The sequence below is a fragment of the Rhamphochromis longiceps genome, linkage group LG3, assembly GCF_057381845.1.
Source record: "Rhamphochromis longiceps isolate RC_006_pf linkage group LG3, R_longiceps_female_GT1.1, whole genome shotgun sequence".
In the NCBI taxonomy this organism is placed as follows: domain Eukaryota; kingdom Metazoa; phylum Chordata; class Actinopteri; order Cichliformes; family Cichlidae; genus Rhamphochromis; species Rhamphochromis longiceps.
In genome coordinates, this window is record NC_140559.1 from 58144925 (window position 1) to 58161402 (window position 16478).

The following is a 16478-nucleotide window of genomic DNA, read 5'->3' on the forward strand; positions in this document are numbered from 1 at the left end:
GAGTGTTCTTCCTCGAGAAGAAGCAGAAGCGTTTTTTCTTTTTCTGCTTTTTCTCAAGGATGAGGATCAGCTCCTCGATTGTTTCGGTGTTTTGCTTCTGCAGCTTGTTGCATTTTTTCACCACTTCTTCTTTTTCGCCTTGTTTTTCTTCCAACCTTTCTGTCAGCACTTTAGATGTTACCTCCTGTTTTTGTAGTTTTTCATTTACTCCTTCCAGCTCAGATGCTTTGAACTTCAGTTTGTTGTAAAGTTCTTGCAGGTTTTGGTTGTTCTTCTCAAACTCCTGGAGAAGAAGTTTTTCTTCTCTCTGCTTACTGACCAGCTGTTCTCTTTCTTGAAGCAGGTCTTGATATTTGTGCAGTGTCTCATTGAACTTTACCTGCAGCATCCTGTCATTTCCCTCCATGAGCTGGAGTTGGCACTCCATGTCTCCCTGCTTTCTGTCCAGCTGCTCTTTCTCTTGAAGGATTGCTTTATTTTGTCGCAGAGCTTCATCGAGCTTTCCTTGCAAGCTTTCATTTTGTTGCTTGATGCTCTGAAGATTGGAATCCATTTCTTTTTGTTTGCTTTCTTGTTCCCTTTTCTCTTGGAGGAGCTTCTCATTTGCTTGCTCTGTGCGATCAAGCCTTTTTTTGTCAACATTGTACTTTAGCTCCATGTCTCGGAGGTTGCTGTGCAGCCCTCTCTTCTTCATGCCATCTTCTTTCTTCTCTTGGAGGAGTTTTCTATTTTGTCGAAGAGCTTCATCAAGCTTTCCTTGCAAGCTTTCATTGTGTTGCTTGATGCTCTGAAGCTTGGAATGCATTTCTTTCTCTTTTAACTCCTGTTGCCTTTTTTCTTGGAGAAGCTTTTCATTTTCTAGCAGTGTGCGATCAAGCTTTTTTTTGTATACACTGTACATTAGCTCCATTTCTTGGAGATTGCTGTACAGCCCTCTCTTCTTCGTGCCGTCTTGTTTTTTCTCTTGGACAAGTTTTTTATTTTGTTGCAGGGCTTCATCAAGCTTTCCTTGGAGCTCCTGGTTCTTTTTGTCCATGTCATGGAGATCTTGTTGTTTCTCCTCAATAATAGCTTCCTTTTCTTGAAGCTGGTATGACAACTTTTTTAGCTGAGCGCTCTTTTGCTCATTTTCCTCCATCAAGAACTTAATCTTCTCGGTGTTTCTGAGCGCTTCATCCTCCATTTCTTCCAAACGCTTTTCCTCTAGTTCGACTTGGTCACACCAAGGAAGAGAGGAAAGGGAAGAGTCTAGTGGCTCATCCCAGGGAAGAGTGTAGGGGTCAACTTCTTGTCCCTTTGGATTTGTTTGAGACATCTTGGGTCTGGATACAGTTAGAATTGCAAAGGATCCAAATATTTCAAAAGGCTTTTCTGGCGAACGGTTCAATGCTGCACACATCAATGCTGCGAGAAACGGACTAAAAGTCGTTGCTCTTCACCGCTATTTATAGATTTTTGGATCAAAGGATCAAAGGATCAGAATGGTGGTAAGATTCTACATGTGTGTGACGTCATAATTCTGTAAGGCAATGAGGTTGTCACGTGATATTTTTGGAGGAGGGCATTTTTCAATTTGGACAAATTATCAATAAAGTTTCAATCTCTGTTATTTTTCCCCAAAAAACGTGTTGTCGCAATAATGTTTTCTACTGTAATTTGTGCCAACAGATGGCGCAGTTTAAAGTTGGCTGTTACTCTGCCCAGGCTGCTACCATAGAAGAAGAATGTAGACCAATAGTACTTTAACGATGTCCGCTGATCGTTTCCGTGTAAATCTTAGCATTGCTTTAGCCGTCAAGCTAAAGGTTTAGCTTCATACTGCCATATTTTCAGAGTAACAAAATATTTAAACGGTCTCAGATCATGGTGAGTATTTGAAAAAAATGTTTATTTAATGAGAAGCCTGTGATGTGGAAAGTAGTGATGGGCAGATGAAGCCCCATGAAGCACTGAAGCTTTTCATCCAATTGGTTCACCCCAACGCGAAGCTTCATGAAGCTTCATTTGCTCTAGCAGGACACCTACTGGACGTAAAAATAATAGCTGGCATGAATTTGAAGAGTGTGGCATTTTGCACACAGCCTGTAAATGTCAACAACAAAAGGAGTGTGTAAAACACCTATAGTGTAGTGATGGCAGTATACTGTGTATATTTATGCTGGCAGTATGGAAAATGATTATTTGCGGCAAAGTTCGAACCGCTTCATGAACCAGTCACGTGGTACAGCCGGGCAGCGAGGCTTCGGACGTCATCATTTTCAGCTCCTCCCATAAATGAAGCAAGCCTCGATACGCGCTTCGCGGAAACGCCCCCTCCATTACTCGACACACGCTCCGAAGCCTCGATACAGAACGTCCCATCACTAGTGGAAAGGTTAGCAAGCGTAATTTTGCCTATTGTGTTATACACGGGTGCTTACATCCGAGTATTGTTGATCTTTTCTAAGGTCCATGGGTTTATCCAACGAGCAGCTAAGTCACCGTTATATCTGTAATTTTGTGGGCAACGTCTTAATGCAAAAAAAAAAAATCCCAAAGCAACGAAGCAAAGACTAAAAAACCACACAATGCGTTTTTAAGCTCTCTCTGCGTTCACTGCCTCTGCAAGTGTCAAACTTCCTCGCTTTAGCTGATGCTAACCAACATTAGCGCTTACGGTTCGTATATAACACAACTGTCAGCCCTTCACTTTTGGTGCCGACAACATTTTGAGCATTTTCGTCAGTTTGTGAAATGGTCGTCATTGGCATTACATGCCAGTAGTGTTCGCTAACTGACTTTACCGGTGATTATATTTATTATTGTTATTATAATTACTATGTATTATGATTAGTTTCCCCACCGGAAGAATGCGACGTTCTTGCCAGAACATTCCCAAATAATTGACCACGTTTATTAACAGATTAATTTTATCCACAGTTTTAGGGTGAGCTAGAATAGATATATGGTTTCAGTAATACGAATAAGGGCGCAACAACATAGAGACAATGACGATCACTCTCATAATTTCATTACGTTAGTGCACCCGTCGCTCCGCATCCTTAACGCTACATTGATGTCAAGAGTCTCTGACACAGCTGTGCTCTGCAGCACAGACACCCTGCTTATCTGTGATTCGGCCAGACTGGTGTTGAACTCCAAAGACATGCGCGGGGTTAGGTTAGTTGGCTGTTGGTGTGAGTGGTTGTCTGAGTCTCTCTAATAACCCTCCAACAGACTGGCGACCTGTCCAGGGTGTACTTTTGCCCTATGACAGCTGGAATACAACCTGAATAAAATAAGTAGGAGAAAATGAATGATGTTTATGAACTGTAGTTAATGTAGTCAGACAATAAGTTACCGAGCAACAGGCCACAAGTCTTGGTGCAGAATCATACTAAGATTTAAAAAATAAAATGTTGGCACTGGTGTTTGAAACAGTATACTGTCAGTAAGACTGGAGCAACTGCACACATCTGGAAACTAATAACTAGAGTAGTTAAGTAACATTTTGTTACTGCATCCATTTAGCCAGGTATAATTAGCATGTCTACATACATGTCATTTCTAATGTGGTCCTATGTGGTATGTTGTAGGACAGTGAAGTGTCTGACACTGACCATGTACCAGTGCCTGAGAACACTGGTATGGAGGGGGAGAACGCACCTCTTTACTGTATTTGTCAGAAACCAAACATCAACTGCTTCATGATGTAAGTATATATCAGTTTTATATTTGCAGTACGCGCAGTAGGGGTGGGCGCTAGCTTCAGCAATGTTATCAGAGATTTTCTTTTTTAAAAATGAAGATCTTCTATTTCGAGAAAACTACCAATAAGGATATATGCACAGATATAGAAAACAATACTGTAACATTTTATTGATGCTTGCAGTTTGGAGGCAGCAGTATTTGCAAGTGTAACTAAATTCCAGGCATTTTCCATCCTTCTTTTCATATCAGCTTTTTTCTAATTGTCAGTGTGAACCAAGGTGTCAGCAGCAGCATTATAGTGCAAAAGTAGTGACCCAGCATAGATCAAATGTAAGCACAAAAGTAGCCAAGGTAGTGTTTTTCCTGGAAATTTTAAGTGAAAGGATAAAGTAACTGCTTACCACTTTAGTTTAACAATGACTAATGAAATGTAACCGTGTAACTCATCAGCAGTCTGCACAGTATGGTCACATATTAAAACTGAAGAATATGTTGTACTTGTTGTAGTGTTTCATCATGGGTCCAGTTTTTACCCAGGTGCTTAAAGCCCTTCTTTACCCTCATGTAACGCCAACAGTAATTTCCAACCACTATTTCCTGTTCCTGTCAGTCAAACAAACAGACGACAAACATCTTCTATAAACAGGAATAATGTCATTTTATCGGATTAGAAAACATCTAATCTAGCGTTGATATTACACTGCTGTTTAGTGTCTGGCTAATCTCAGTGTCACCAAAATATCTGCCCTACATGTCAAACAATGAGAGAACTTGAAACGGTAACATCACCTAGCAGCTTATTTTAATTAGTGCTAACGCTTTGTTTGCTGGCTAACATTGCTATTATTATAGTCACAGTTAATTGACTTTGAATAGCTTTATTTCAAAAGTAATTTTACAATTTCACAGCCATTTAGCTGTGTTAACTGTACATGCTGTAGGTCATAAGGCGTGCATGGATCATTTTTATAATCAGCCTCTTATCTTTTGTCCACCACAGACTTTGCCATGATAAATTGGTCAGTTGACAACCAGGAGCCGTACACCTTAACCTCAGAGGCCAGGACATCCAGGGGCAGTGTGAACACGCACTTGTTTAAGTGGGACGCAAGATGGACTATAGAGGGCCAGCCCCTTGCCAGACAACCAAGTGCTGTCCCTGTCCACGGCCAGTGTGAGAAGGACTCTCACTAAAGTCAACCCACACAAAGTTGCTGGACCAGACAATATACCTGGACGCGTGCTCGGAGCCCGTGCTGACCAGCTGACTGATGTCCTAGCGGGCATCTTTAACATCTCCCTGAGTCAAGCTGTTGTGCCACAGTGCTTTAAAACCACCACCATCATACCTGTCCCCAGACCTTCCCAAAGCCTAATTACACAATGATTGCCTGAGCCTATTCTTGTTAAATGATGAAAAACTCAAAGGCACGTTTGGGCAGTGGATCTGTGTGAAATCAGCAGCTTGCAAAACTAAATCAAAATGTGTGCAATTGATTCTAAAAATAGAAATCACAATAAAGTTCAACATTTACTAAAACCGCCATTCAGTCATCTGAGAATCTTTACTCATGAAATTATAACGGTTAGATGAATGTATATGCAGTGATTTACTGATCAATGATAAAAGGGGAGATTTATGCAATAACGAAGACTGTCATGAAAAGTATTTGGCATCTGATCTCCTGTAACCTGCGGAGCTAAGCTGTTTTACCAGCTCTGCTCTCTGATTTTTCTTTTATGAAAAAACACAAGTTGTCAAAGTTATTTGTTTGCAAATGTATTTCAGAAATATCGACATACTTTTTTTTAATCAGCAGAAACTTTCTGTCAGTAGTGCAAAAACCTGCACTGATCTGACCTCATTTCTTCCTCATCCTGATTCCTGACCTGGGAAGGGAGAGAAATATTTGTTTTTGTTTGTCTTCTTGTTTTATTTAATTCCTTGTGGGATTTGGATCCAACACGTAAAGTATGCATATTATGCACACACACAAACACACATGCAGCTATTACCCATTTCTTGTATTCTTGAATAAAGACATTGATTTGACACATTTAATTAGCAGCCAATTGTTTTTAATTGTTCAATTGTTAAGAAAAAAGAGAAGATGGGTGGGATGTAAAGGGAGAGAGGAGAGAAAACCCCAACAATCCCCTCTGAGCAAGCACTAGGCGACAGTGGATAGGAAAAACTCCCTTTAAAATTAAAGGAAGAAACCTATGACAGAACCAGGCTCTAGAGGGGGCAGTCAACTGTCGGGACTGGTTGGGGGGTGACTGTGAAGAGAGGGGAGGGAGATGGGAGAGGTGTTAGTAGTTAAGGGGGGGGGGGGGGAATTAAGCTGGAATAGAGGTGGGGGAAGAAGAGGTGACATTGGCAGTAGTGAGAGAAGGAGTGTTCTTCCTCGAGAAGAAGCAGAAGCGTTTTTTCTTTTTCTGCTTTTTCTCAAGGATGAGGATCAGCTCCTCGATTGTTTCGGTGTTTTGCTTCTGCAGCTTGTTGCATTTTTTCACCACTTCTTCTTTTTCGCCTTGTTTTTCTTCCAACCTTTCTGTCAGCACTTTAGATGTTACCTCCTGTTTTTGTAGTTTTTCATTTTCTCCTTCCAGCTCAGATGCTTTGAACTTCAGTTTGTTGTAAAGTTCTTGCAGGTTTTGGTTGTTCTTCTCAAACTCCTGGAGAAGAAGTTTTTCTTCTCTCTGCTTACTGACCAGCTGTTCTCTTTCTTGAAGCAGGTCTTGATATTTGTGCAGTGTCTCATTGAACTTTACCTGCAGCATCCTGTCATTTCCCTCCATGAGCTGGAGTTGGCACTCCATGTCTCCCTGCTTTCTGTCCAGCTGCTCTTTCTCTTGAAGGATTGCTTTATTTTGTCGCAGAGCTTCATCGAGCTTTCCTTGCAAGCTTTCATTTTGTTGCTTGATGCTCTGAAGATTGGAATCCATTTCTTTTTGTTTGCTTTCTTGTTCCCTTTTCTCTTGGAGGAGCTTCTCATTTGCTTGCTCTGTGCGATCAAGCCTTTTTTTGTCAACATTGTACTTTAGCTCCATGTCTCGGAGGTTGCTGTGCAGCCCTCTCTTCTTCATGCCATCTTCTTTCTTCTCTTGGAGGAGTTTTCTATTTTGTCGAAGAGCTTCATCAAGCTTTCCTTGCAAGCTTTCATTGTGTTGCTTGATGCTCTGAAGCTTGGAATCCATTTCTTTCTCTTTTAACTCCTGTTGCCTTTTTTCTTGGAGAAGCTTTTCATTTTCTAGCAGTGTGCGATCAAGCTTTTTTTTGTATACACTGTACATTAGCTCCATTTCTTGGAGATTGCTGTACAGCCCTCTCTTCTTCGTGCCGTCTTGTTTTTTCTCTTGGACAAGTTTTTTATTTTGTTGCAGGGCTTCATCAAGCTTTCCTTGGAGCTCCTGGTTCTTTTTGTCCATGTCATGGAGATCTTGTTGTTTCTCCTCAATAATAGCTTCCTTTTCTTGAAGCTGGTATGACAACTTTTTTAGCTGAGCGCTCTTTTGCTCATTTTCCTCCATCAAGAACTTAATCTTCTCGGTGTTTCTGAGCGCTTCATCCTCCATTTCTTCCAAACGCTTTTCCTCTAGTTCGACTTGGTCACACCAAGGAAGAGAGGAAAGGGAAGAGTCTAGTGGCTCATCCCAGGGAAGAGTGTAGGGGTCAACTTCTTGTCCCTTTGGATTTGTTTGAGACATCTTGGGTCTGGATACAGTTAGAATTGCAAAGGATCCAAATATTTCAAAAGGCTTTTCTGGCGAACGGTTCAATGCTGCACACATCAATGCTGCGAGAAACGGACTAAAAGTCGTTGCTCTTCACCGCTATTTATAGATTTTTGGATCAAAGGATCAAAGGATCAGAATGGTGGTAAGATTCTACATGTGTGTGACGTCATAATTCTGTAAGGCAATGAGGTTGTCACGTGATATTTTTGGAGGAGGGCATTTTTCAATTTGGACAAATTATCAATAAAGTTTCAATCTCTGTTATTTTTCCCCAAAAAACGTGTTGTCGCAATAATGTTTTCTACTGTAATTTGTGCCAACAGATGGCGCAGTTTAAAGTTGGCTGTTACTCTGCCCAGGCTGCTACCATAGAAGAAGAATGTAGACCAATAGTACTTTAACGATGTCCGCTGATCGTTTCCGTGTAAATCTTAGCATTGCTTTAGCCGTCAAGCTAAAGGTTTAGCTTCATACTGCCATATTTTCAGAGTAACAAAATATTTAAACGGTCTCAGATCATGGTGAGTATTTGAAAAAAATGTTTATTTAATGAGAAGCCTGTGATGTGGAAAGTTTAGCAAGCGTAATTTTGCCTATTGTGTTATACACGGGTGCTTACATCCGAGTATTGTTGATTAGTGATGGGTAGATGAAGCTTCATGAAGCACTGAAGCTTTTCATCCAATTGGTTCATCCCAGCGCAAAGCTTCTTGAAGCTTCATTTGCTCTAGTAGGACACCTACTGGACGTAAAAATATTAGTTGGCATGAATTTGAAGAGTGTGGCCTTTTGCACACAGCCTGTAAATGTCAACAACAAAAGGAGTGTGTAAAACATGTATATTGTAGTGATGGCAGTATACTGTGTATATTTATACTGGCAGTATGGAAAATGATTATTTGGAAATGCTTAAAATGGAAATGATCATTTACTGTGAGGTGAGGTGTGGTTGGGGTGTGGACAGTGGTTGTGCTTTTGTAACGTTTAGGTATGGACAGCTACACACTGAGGCTTTGAGCCTCAGTCCTGCCTGTTCACATTTCATTCTGTAAAAACTGAAGTTTCACTGCTTTTATGACCTTTTTAGTGGGGAGAACATAGCTAGGATTTAATGATTTAACAAATCTTTTGAATCCTTTGTCCTCCACAATGCTAAATGGCTAGGAGTCCTCAATCACCATGCTAACCAGGTCTTCAGCTATTTGAGATTGTTCTCCTGAGGAAAGACAATAAAGACAAAGCACAAATATAAATATCACACACAGGGGCAGGGATAGCTCAGTAGGTAGATTGGTGGCCCCATGATCGGAAGGTCGGGGGTTCGACTCCACTGAACGGCTACCCTGAGGTACCCCTGAGCAAGGTACCATCCCTACACACTGCTCCCCGGGCGCTGCATTGGTGGCTGCCCACTGCTTCACTGGGTGAATGGGTTAAATGCAGAGGAACTATTTCCCTATGGGGACTAACACGCACACTTTACACTTTACTTTACACTTAACTTATAACAGTTGTATAATATTGTTATATCATTTAGTAACATTACGGCATGCTATATTATCATTGCATTTGATGGCTGACCTGGTCTTGCTCCACAATCGGTGTCCCCCTTATTCTCATGCAAAGCTCTGTAGTGCCTAAGCATGGATGAGGTGTTGTTGTTATATCCCAGCTCCCTGGCACATAGCAAACACTTCACCTTGTACAAAAGTCAAGACAGCTTAACATAAATTGTATTGCACCATCAGTATTATGAAAATACATCTTCTGAAATTTACATACCTTGTTGGGAGGATCAAAATGTTCCCACACAGGGGAGGACATCCTCTTCTTAGCTGGCTCCATTCTCTCCTGACTTTCTCTCCTCACTCTCATAAACCTCCAAACTGTCTCCAAACTCTCACTAACCGCAACTCTCCATCAAACACCCACATTTTTGAATGAAGTCTGAGGGGTTTATATCGCTGTCATATCTCGCGGCAAAGTTCGAACCACTTCATGAACCAGTCACGTGGTACAGCCGGGCAGTGAGGCTTCGGACGTCATCATTTTCAGCTCCTCCCATAAATGAAGCAAGCCTCGATACGTGCATCGCGGAAACGCTCCCTCAATTACTCGACACAAGCTTCGAAGCCTCGATACAGAACGTCACATCACTAGTGTTGATCTTTTCTAAGGTCCATGGGTTTATCCAACGGGCAGCTAAGTCACCATTATATCTGTAATTTTGTGGGCAACGTCTCAAAAAGTATAGAAGTTATGAGCACCAAAAGTCATAGCACACATTAGCAGAAAGAGCAGAATTTTTTAAAGTTTGAATGGCGAAAATCGGATAAAAACTGTGGGAGTAGTTGAGTGCCAAAAAGTGTACGGAAGTAACTAGTAAATAGTGGAATAAAGAACTAGAAAATTTTTCATTTCCTGCGAAAATGCTGTGTGGATGCCTTAACGTTAAAGATGTCTGCTGAAAAAAGCTGAAAAGGTTGAATAAAGAAAAAAAAACAACAACATTGCCCTGAGCAGGATTCGAACCTGGCCCTTCAGGTCTCAATGCGGCTATTCATCTCATTGCACCAAACTCTTTCTCACAAAGAAGTGGTGGAGAGACTGACAATTGTGCTGAAATTAGCAGAAGCGGCTGAGAATTGTGCTGTTAAGAGGTGAAAAGGCTGAAAACTTTGCAGAAAAGAGGTGAATCAGCAGAATTTCTGCTGAAAAGAGTTCAATTAGCAGAATTTCTGCTTAAAAGAGTTCAATCAGCACTTACACTCAATTAAATTCAGTTGAACTGCATCATATTCTCATCACTCTCTTTTAAGAACTAAACTAAATAATAAACTAAATAATGTCCCAAGCCCTGACTGCATTCTTTGTTTTCTTGAAATGTCAAACAGTGAGTTCAATAAACAAATTTTTACAGGTGCTGTACATTTTTACAGGTGTCACACGCTTTGATTTTTAACAATGGCTCAGAGATCCATGACGTCATGAAACACCTGAGCACTGCTGTTTTCAGGAAATATAATTTCAACAGGAGGAAAAACTGCAACTGGTCAGGGCTATTTTTAACAGCAGTTCGATTTAGAGGAAACAAAAAGTAAATGGTTACTTCTGACTGTAAATGGCAGTAGGTTTTGCTTAAACATCAAGTGAAGCACTCAAAGAGGACCGTTCCTGCATCAGTTTATGTTAAAAATATGTTTACGGTCATGAAGGAAAATTCCAAAATCAGACACTAGTCAAAAATTCCATTGCTATTTGAATTATATTTTTAGTACTATGTCTAATGAGTCAACACAGCAACACAGTGGCAGAGCTGACTTACTCTTGTGTCCTCTTTTGTGTCTCCCTGACTCAAGGCCTGAGGGTCAGAGTATAAAACGCTGATGTAATTCTGTCTTTTTTTTTTTTTTTGCCTCTGTCTTTTATTTGGCCAAGCTGCTTAAATGTGCCCATGTGTTCAGACCCATGGCAATTTATTTTTACCTGTTAACCAGTGAACTTTAGCAGGTTGGATGTGATTCAGCAAGCTTTTGGCCCACATTTAACATACAGATGCCATATTTGCATCTGTACTACAGGTATGTTAAGGAGGCACACTAAAAACTAAGTGGTTAGGAAACATTACTGTAAACATAGCTACTGTGACTTACAGCTTGGGTTTCAGATTTATTTCAGGACTAAACCTTCCACAGTTTGTTGACTTTTTGGCTACTCCATCGTGTTCGTGAGAGACCCACATAAATAACCATGAAAAGATACCACAAAGTCATTAACTACATAAACCATTTTGGGAGCAAAGTAGACTCAGTCCTGAAGAGAAGAGATTGAAAGCTATGACTGTCTGACTGAGTCACCGTGCTACAAATATGTGCTGTAAATACTTCAGGGATCTTAAGTATAAAATGGTTAAACATTATGACGTATTGCAAAAATGCAAACAGCATGAAGGTTCTGGGCTTGAATGCTCAAGTCAGCTGGGGCCTTTCTGTATGGCGATGTATGTTCTCCCTGTGCCCACATGGGTTTCTCCTGGGTGCTTCTGTTTTACCAAAGACATGCTAGGTTATTTGTCCTACCTTCACCTTTGAAGTATTATCACAAAGCTGACATGAAAGTTGATAATGAGTGCTCATCATTCCTCATTAAGCTTGGCTTGGTTGGTGTCTGCATGGAGTGTTCTTTGCTACTAGCTTTGTGTTAACGTGCTGCATGCTATCATGCAGGTGCTAAGTGTTAGCACCAGTGGGTAATTATTTGTGACCTGGGCCTGTCTATCACGTTCTTGTTTTATCATGCAATAAACATTAAAGAGCCTCTCATAGTAAAAGTTGTAGAGTTCTATTATTTACCTCCTTCCTTCACATGAACTAGAGTTAGGTAACTGTAGTGTGAGTTTGCAGGAAAAGGCACATCTTGTCATCTTTCTGATAACCAAAGAACTTTCGTAGCATGAGTAACAAAAAAAACACACAATAATTGTTTTGTTAGTAACTGTTGCACGATTGCGAAAGTTAGTACAGTAACACAATAATAACAAAATAATCTAAATACAACATGGTTTGTACCAAATCTTTTACTTTGTATGAAATTATGGGTAAATTTACTGTAAATCTGCATTTTCAATAATTTGTTGTTAAACTCGATCTGATCAAACAGAGCATGAAAAAGAAACTGTAAACCTGTTGAACTGACTATCAGTTTCATCATTTGCAAACAGCAGACAGGTTGACTGAGGACTGTGAGGCCAGGGCATTTGCATTGAGAGCACATTCATGCCTGTGCTGTGCTGATAACAGGCCCTCTGTGGAAAGACTGTGACCCCGTGCTGTAATCCACATTTTCATTGCTTTCACACCCATTTGCCTCTGACGTAATTAAAACCAGCAATGTATGTGTGCTTTCCTTACGTGAACAGGGCCATTCTCTGTCTTACTTGTTCATTCACTGACATGCAGCCAACCACATGACAGGAAGACCTTGTTCGCCTTTATCATCAGCGGCCCAAGAAAAACCCTTCAGCAACAAGACACATTTACACACTGTTATCTTAGCGTCACATCACTCTCAGCCAGCACATATCTCAAAGCATCCAAAACCATTAGCACACATAAAAGCCTTTAATTGTGCCTTTGCTTTCACAGTTACTCTCCCTGCAAAACATGTGCTGTGTTTAACATCTGCAGCTTAAATTCCTAGATATCATCGAAGATCATTATCTACAAAGTCCACAATCAAGAGTGAAACCATTCAATCATCAGCTTATCAATTAGCATTTGCTTGTGTGCCAAATTGTGCTGTTTTACAACACAAACTAGTCTACTGTTGATGATCAAAATGTAATAATCAATTACATTTCACCACTTCTTTAAGCACCTTAAGTTAAGGGGCTCCATGTGATCACAGGAAGAGGCCCAGAGCTGTCAGACACATTGATCTGCATTGAATGACTCACTGAGTGAGCTCTCTGGTCAAGTCATAACTGTCAATATTGCAAACAGCTCTTTAGATTATGTACTGATGAGTTTTCCTACAGCAGAAACCAGGCTGACCTTTAACATGAATGTCGTCATTACAAAAGTATCCTCAGACAGCAAACAGTCAGAGACCTACTGAAGTGCTATTTGCTGCTGCTGCTTGGCTCACTGACAGAAATCCATATTTACAAATTAACCCACGATGATATTTGGAGAGTAAAGTTATGACGTGGTCTACAGTTGCCCTGTCTCACATGTAGCACCAAATAGAGGAAGTCTGCATCAAAAGCATTCTCACTGCTGAAAATATTCTGTGTGGTTTAAGTGAGGGAGCTGCAAGGGTATTTGTGAGATAAGTAGACATATAAGGATTAATGCATTGCACCAGTCAGGAAAGTTGTTAAGCCTCCACTCAGCTAGTTTAGGTGAACTACAGGAGTTTCATCTGCATCAGTATTATTATCATCACATTTTCTTTTCAATCTCACAGCTCTTTATCAAACAAGACATAAGCAACAAAGGTCCCCATGGCAACATATATTTGGCAAAACAAAGCCCATCTATTTTACATGAATTTAAAATCAGCATTTTAATGCTAGAGCTGTTGATACATATTTGCAAGCTGAGGCATGATTACAGTAGGATGCAAGGATTCTGGATTCTGGAAATAGGAAGCTTTCCTATTTCCAGAATAGGAAAGCTGAAAAGACTGCAGTCAGCACTGCAGGTAAAACAATGACAAATCGAGAGAAGATGATGGATTTGTTTTTATTAATATCTCTGTGAATGGCCTGAGGAGAGATACAGTGTGCAGGCTGAGTGCTAGCAGGAGCATTGTGCAAGTTTGAGCACAGGAAACAAAACATCACTCAACCACACTAGTCACAGTTAGAGGAGTTGTTGTCAAAGCACAAACAAATGCATTTATGCAATTAGTGGTCAGAAAGAGCACAGACAGCGGTAAACATGTCTGGAGATGAGAAAAAAGAATTTAAGTCACATTGGTCTTCTAATTATGCTGATTGGTCTCTTTGAATAATGCATCAAGCTGTGATTGGTCTCTCCATGAGCATTTACATTCTGTAAATAGATTAGCGTTGTAAGAAGTGTGTCACCCTCACAGGAGGTGAGAATTAACTTGCCGTTTGTGGCACATGTGAGCTATAGTTTCTACAGTCAGCACTGAATCCTAACATGTGATTAGATTTTTATAATAATGAGGAATATGTTTCATAAATTCAATCCGATTATATGGATAACACATAAATAAATTCTCTGTCTGAAATAAGCCCTATAAAAGAAAAATACACTCGATACAGACAGTATCAATATGCTCTTACTGATACTTACTGAACAATAACTGACTAACTGCATTGTGCAATTGATAACAGTCCTTTAATAATACAGTTATTAGTGACATTAGTACTCAAAATAAAAATAGAAAGTATTTTACTCTACATAAATGCATACTGGTAATAAAATATAATGACTGGTGTTTCTTTTTTCTTCATTTTCCATTACTGTTTGTAGTTGTACTGGTGGATCAGGAGCTAGTAGAACTAGCTATTTGTAACCAAGCTAATACTTACTTGACCCAGTTATACCATCTCTTACCATGTGTGTTACACAAGTGCTCATAAAGCACAGATAATCTGGTTGCAGCACAGGAACTAGTTTTTATATAAAAATTTGTTTTTACTAACTACCAGATGCATTTGATGCTGGGCTGACTGCGCTAGTTAAAATTCTTTCTTATATTCTTTGCTTATTTTTGTTTACAGTATATGGAATATGATCATTAAACTATTAGTTTTGTATTTTCCATGTTTTTTTAATAATATATTTTAGTTTAGTTTCAGCATTCATTTTTTCAGAACATGGTGTGAATTTCTCAAACCTAATGAAGTCAAGTCCCTATGCTCATTGTGTTTACAGATTTGACTGAAATTAATTTTGTTTATTTTTTCACATGCTACTCTCAGCAGCAATAGCTAAGTGGCTAAATCACACAGTTAAATTAAGACATTAAGTATAAATCATTAAACTAAAAGGGCTGCACAACCCAAACTAGTTGTTACTTGAGGATTAACTGTTACTAGTATTTATTTACAAAGGAAAACTACTACTACTGTTGTGTTGTTAGTGTTGCTAGCAACAAAACTTACTTTAGCTTATTAATATGAGCTATTTTGAATAGCTTTAGGTACTATAAAATGTATAGAGTGGTTTACTGTACAACTGATAAAGTGCTACCTAATAATGACATAAACGGGGGACCTTTTCTTATACAATTTAACAACATAGCTTACCTCAAATTACAAAATATCATGACTCAATATTAGCATTGTTAGCAGGTTCGCGAGGTAAGCACAAATTTTTCAATTATTCTATATACTTTATCTGAAAGATGGTCAACTGACTTATCTTTAAAAAGCGTAAACAGAACCTCAGAAAAGCTGTAATTTCTTGAAAACCCACAAAAGTCTTTATAAAGACTGCTATACTCTCTACACTATTTTATTTGAATATCTAGGTTTTGCACAATTAATAAAATGTTGGGCCCTGAAAAATACCACAATGACATATGTCAATCTTCTAGAATATTCTCCTTAAAATACTTGCCACTTTATGCTGTAGGTGCGAAGGTTACTACAGGTGACAGCAATAATAATGGGGACTAGTCTTTGCCCTGTCTCTCTCTCATCAGCCCCAGACGGTCATGGCAGATGGGTCTCCAAGACCCTGGCTCTGCCAGAGGTTTCTTCCTGTTCAAAAGAATTTTTTTCTTCCCACTGTAGCCAAAGTGGTTGCTTATAAGGGGCCCATCTGATTTTTGTGGTTTTCTTTGTTGTCTCTTTATTATTATAGGGTCTTTACCTTACAATATAAAGCGCCCCTAACTGTTATTGTGATTTGACACTATATAGCTAAATTAAATTGAAAATACACAGCGAGTATTGACCTTTAATGAGGCAGTCAGGTGTAGTAAATCACTTCACCGAAGGGAGCTAGTTGTTTCCAAGAACGTGAAATGTATGTATCCCATTGTATATAGTTTCTTTGAATGTTCATTGAAGTTTTCAGTTGTGAGATTGTTTATATTTTTTTACAGCATGAAAATAGAGAAATTTGCAGGAAACTTCAACTAATGAGATTATATTTTAAAACTCAAATCAGTATCAGCTTTGGTTGCTCTCATGCTTGTGACAAATAAAAGGTTTGACCCACCATGTGAATGAGAACCAATTTCACTTTGAAATGCTACTGTGTGCTCTGTTGAAAAGCAAAGCTATAGCATTATGAGAAACATTTTACTGTCATAACATTGTAGTGCTATCACCCAGAGGCATACTTCCCTACCCCCACTTCCCTAACGCCTTTTGCTGAGAGGATTATGGGGCATCTTTTAACTCTGCCATCTGTTCCAAATTGACTTTCAATTAACACTGGCAAATGAGAAAGCTGTCAGAGCAAAGAGCAGAGCAGATTGAGCTGTTGCTCTGTGAATGGAGGATCCTGTACCACATCCAGTTCGTATTCAATTCAATTCAATTTTATTTATACAACGTG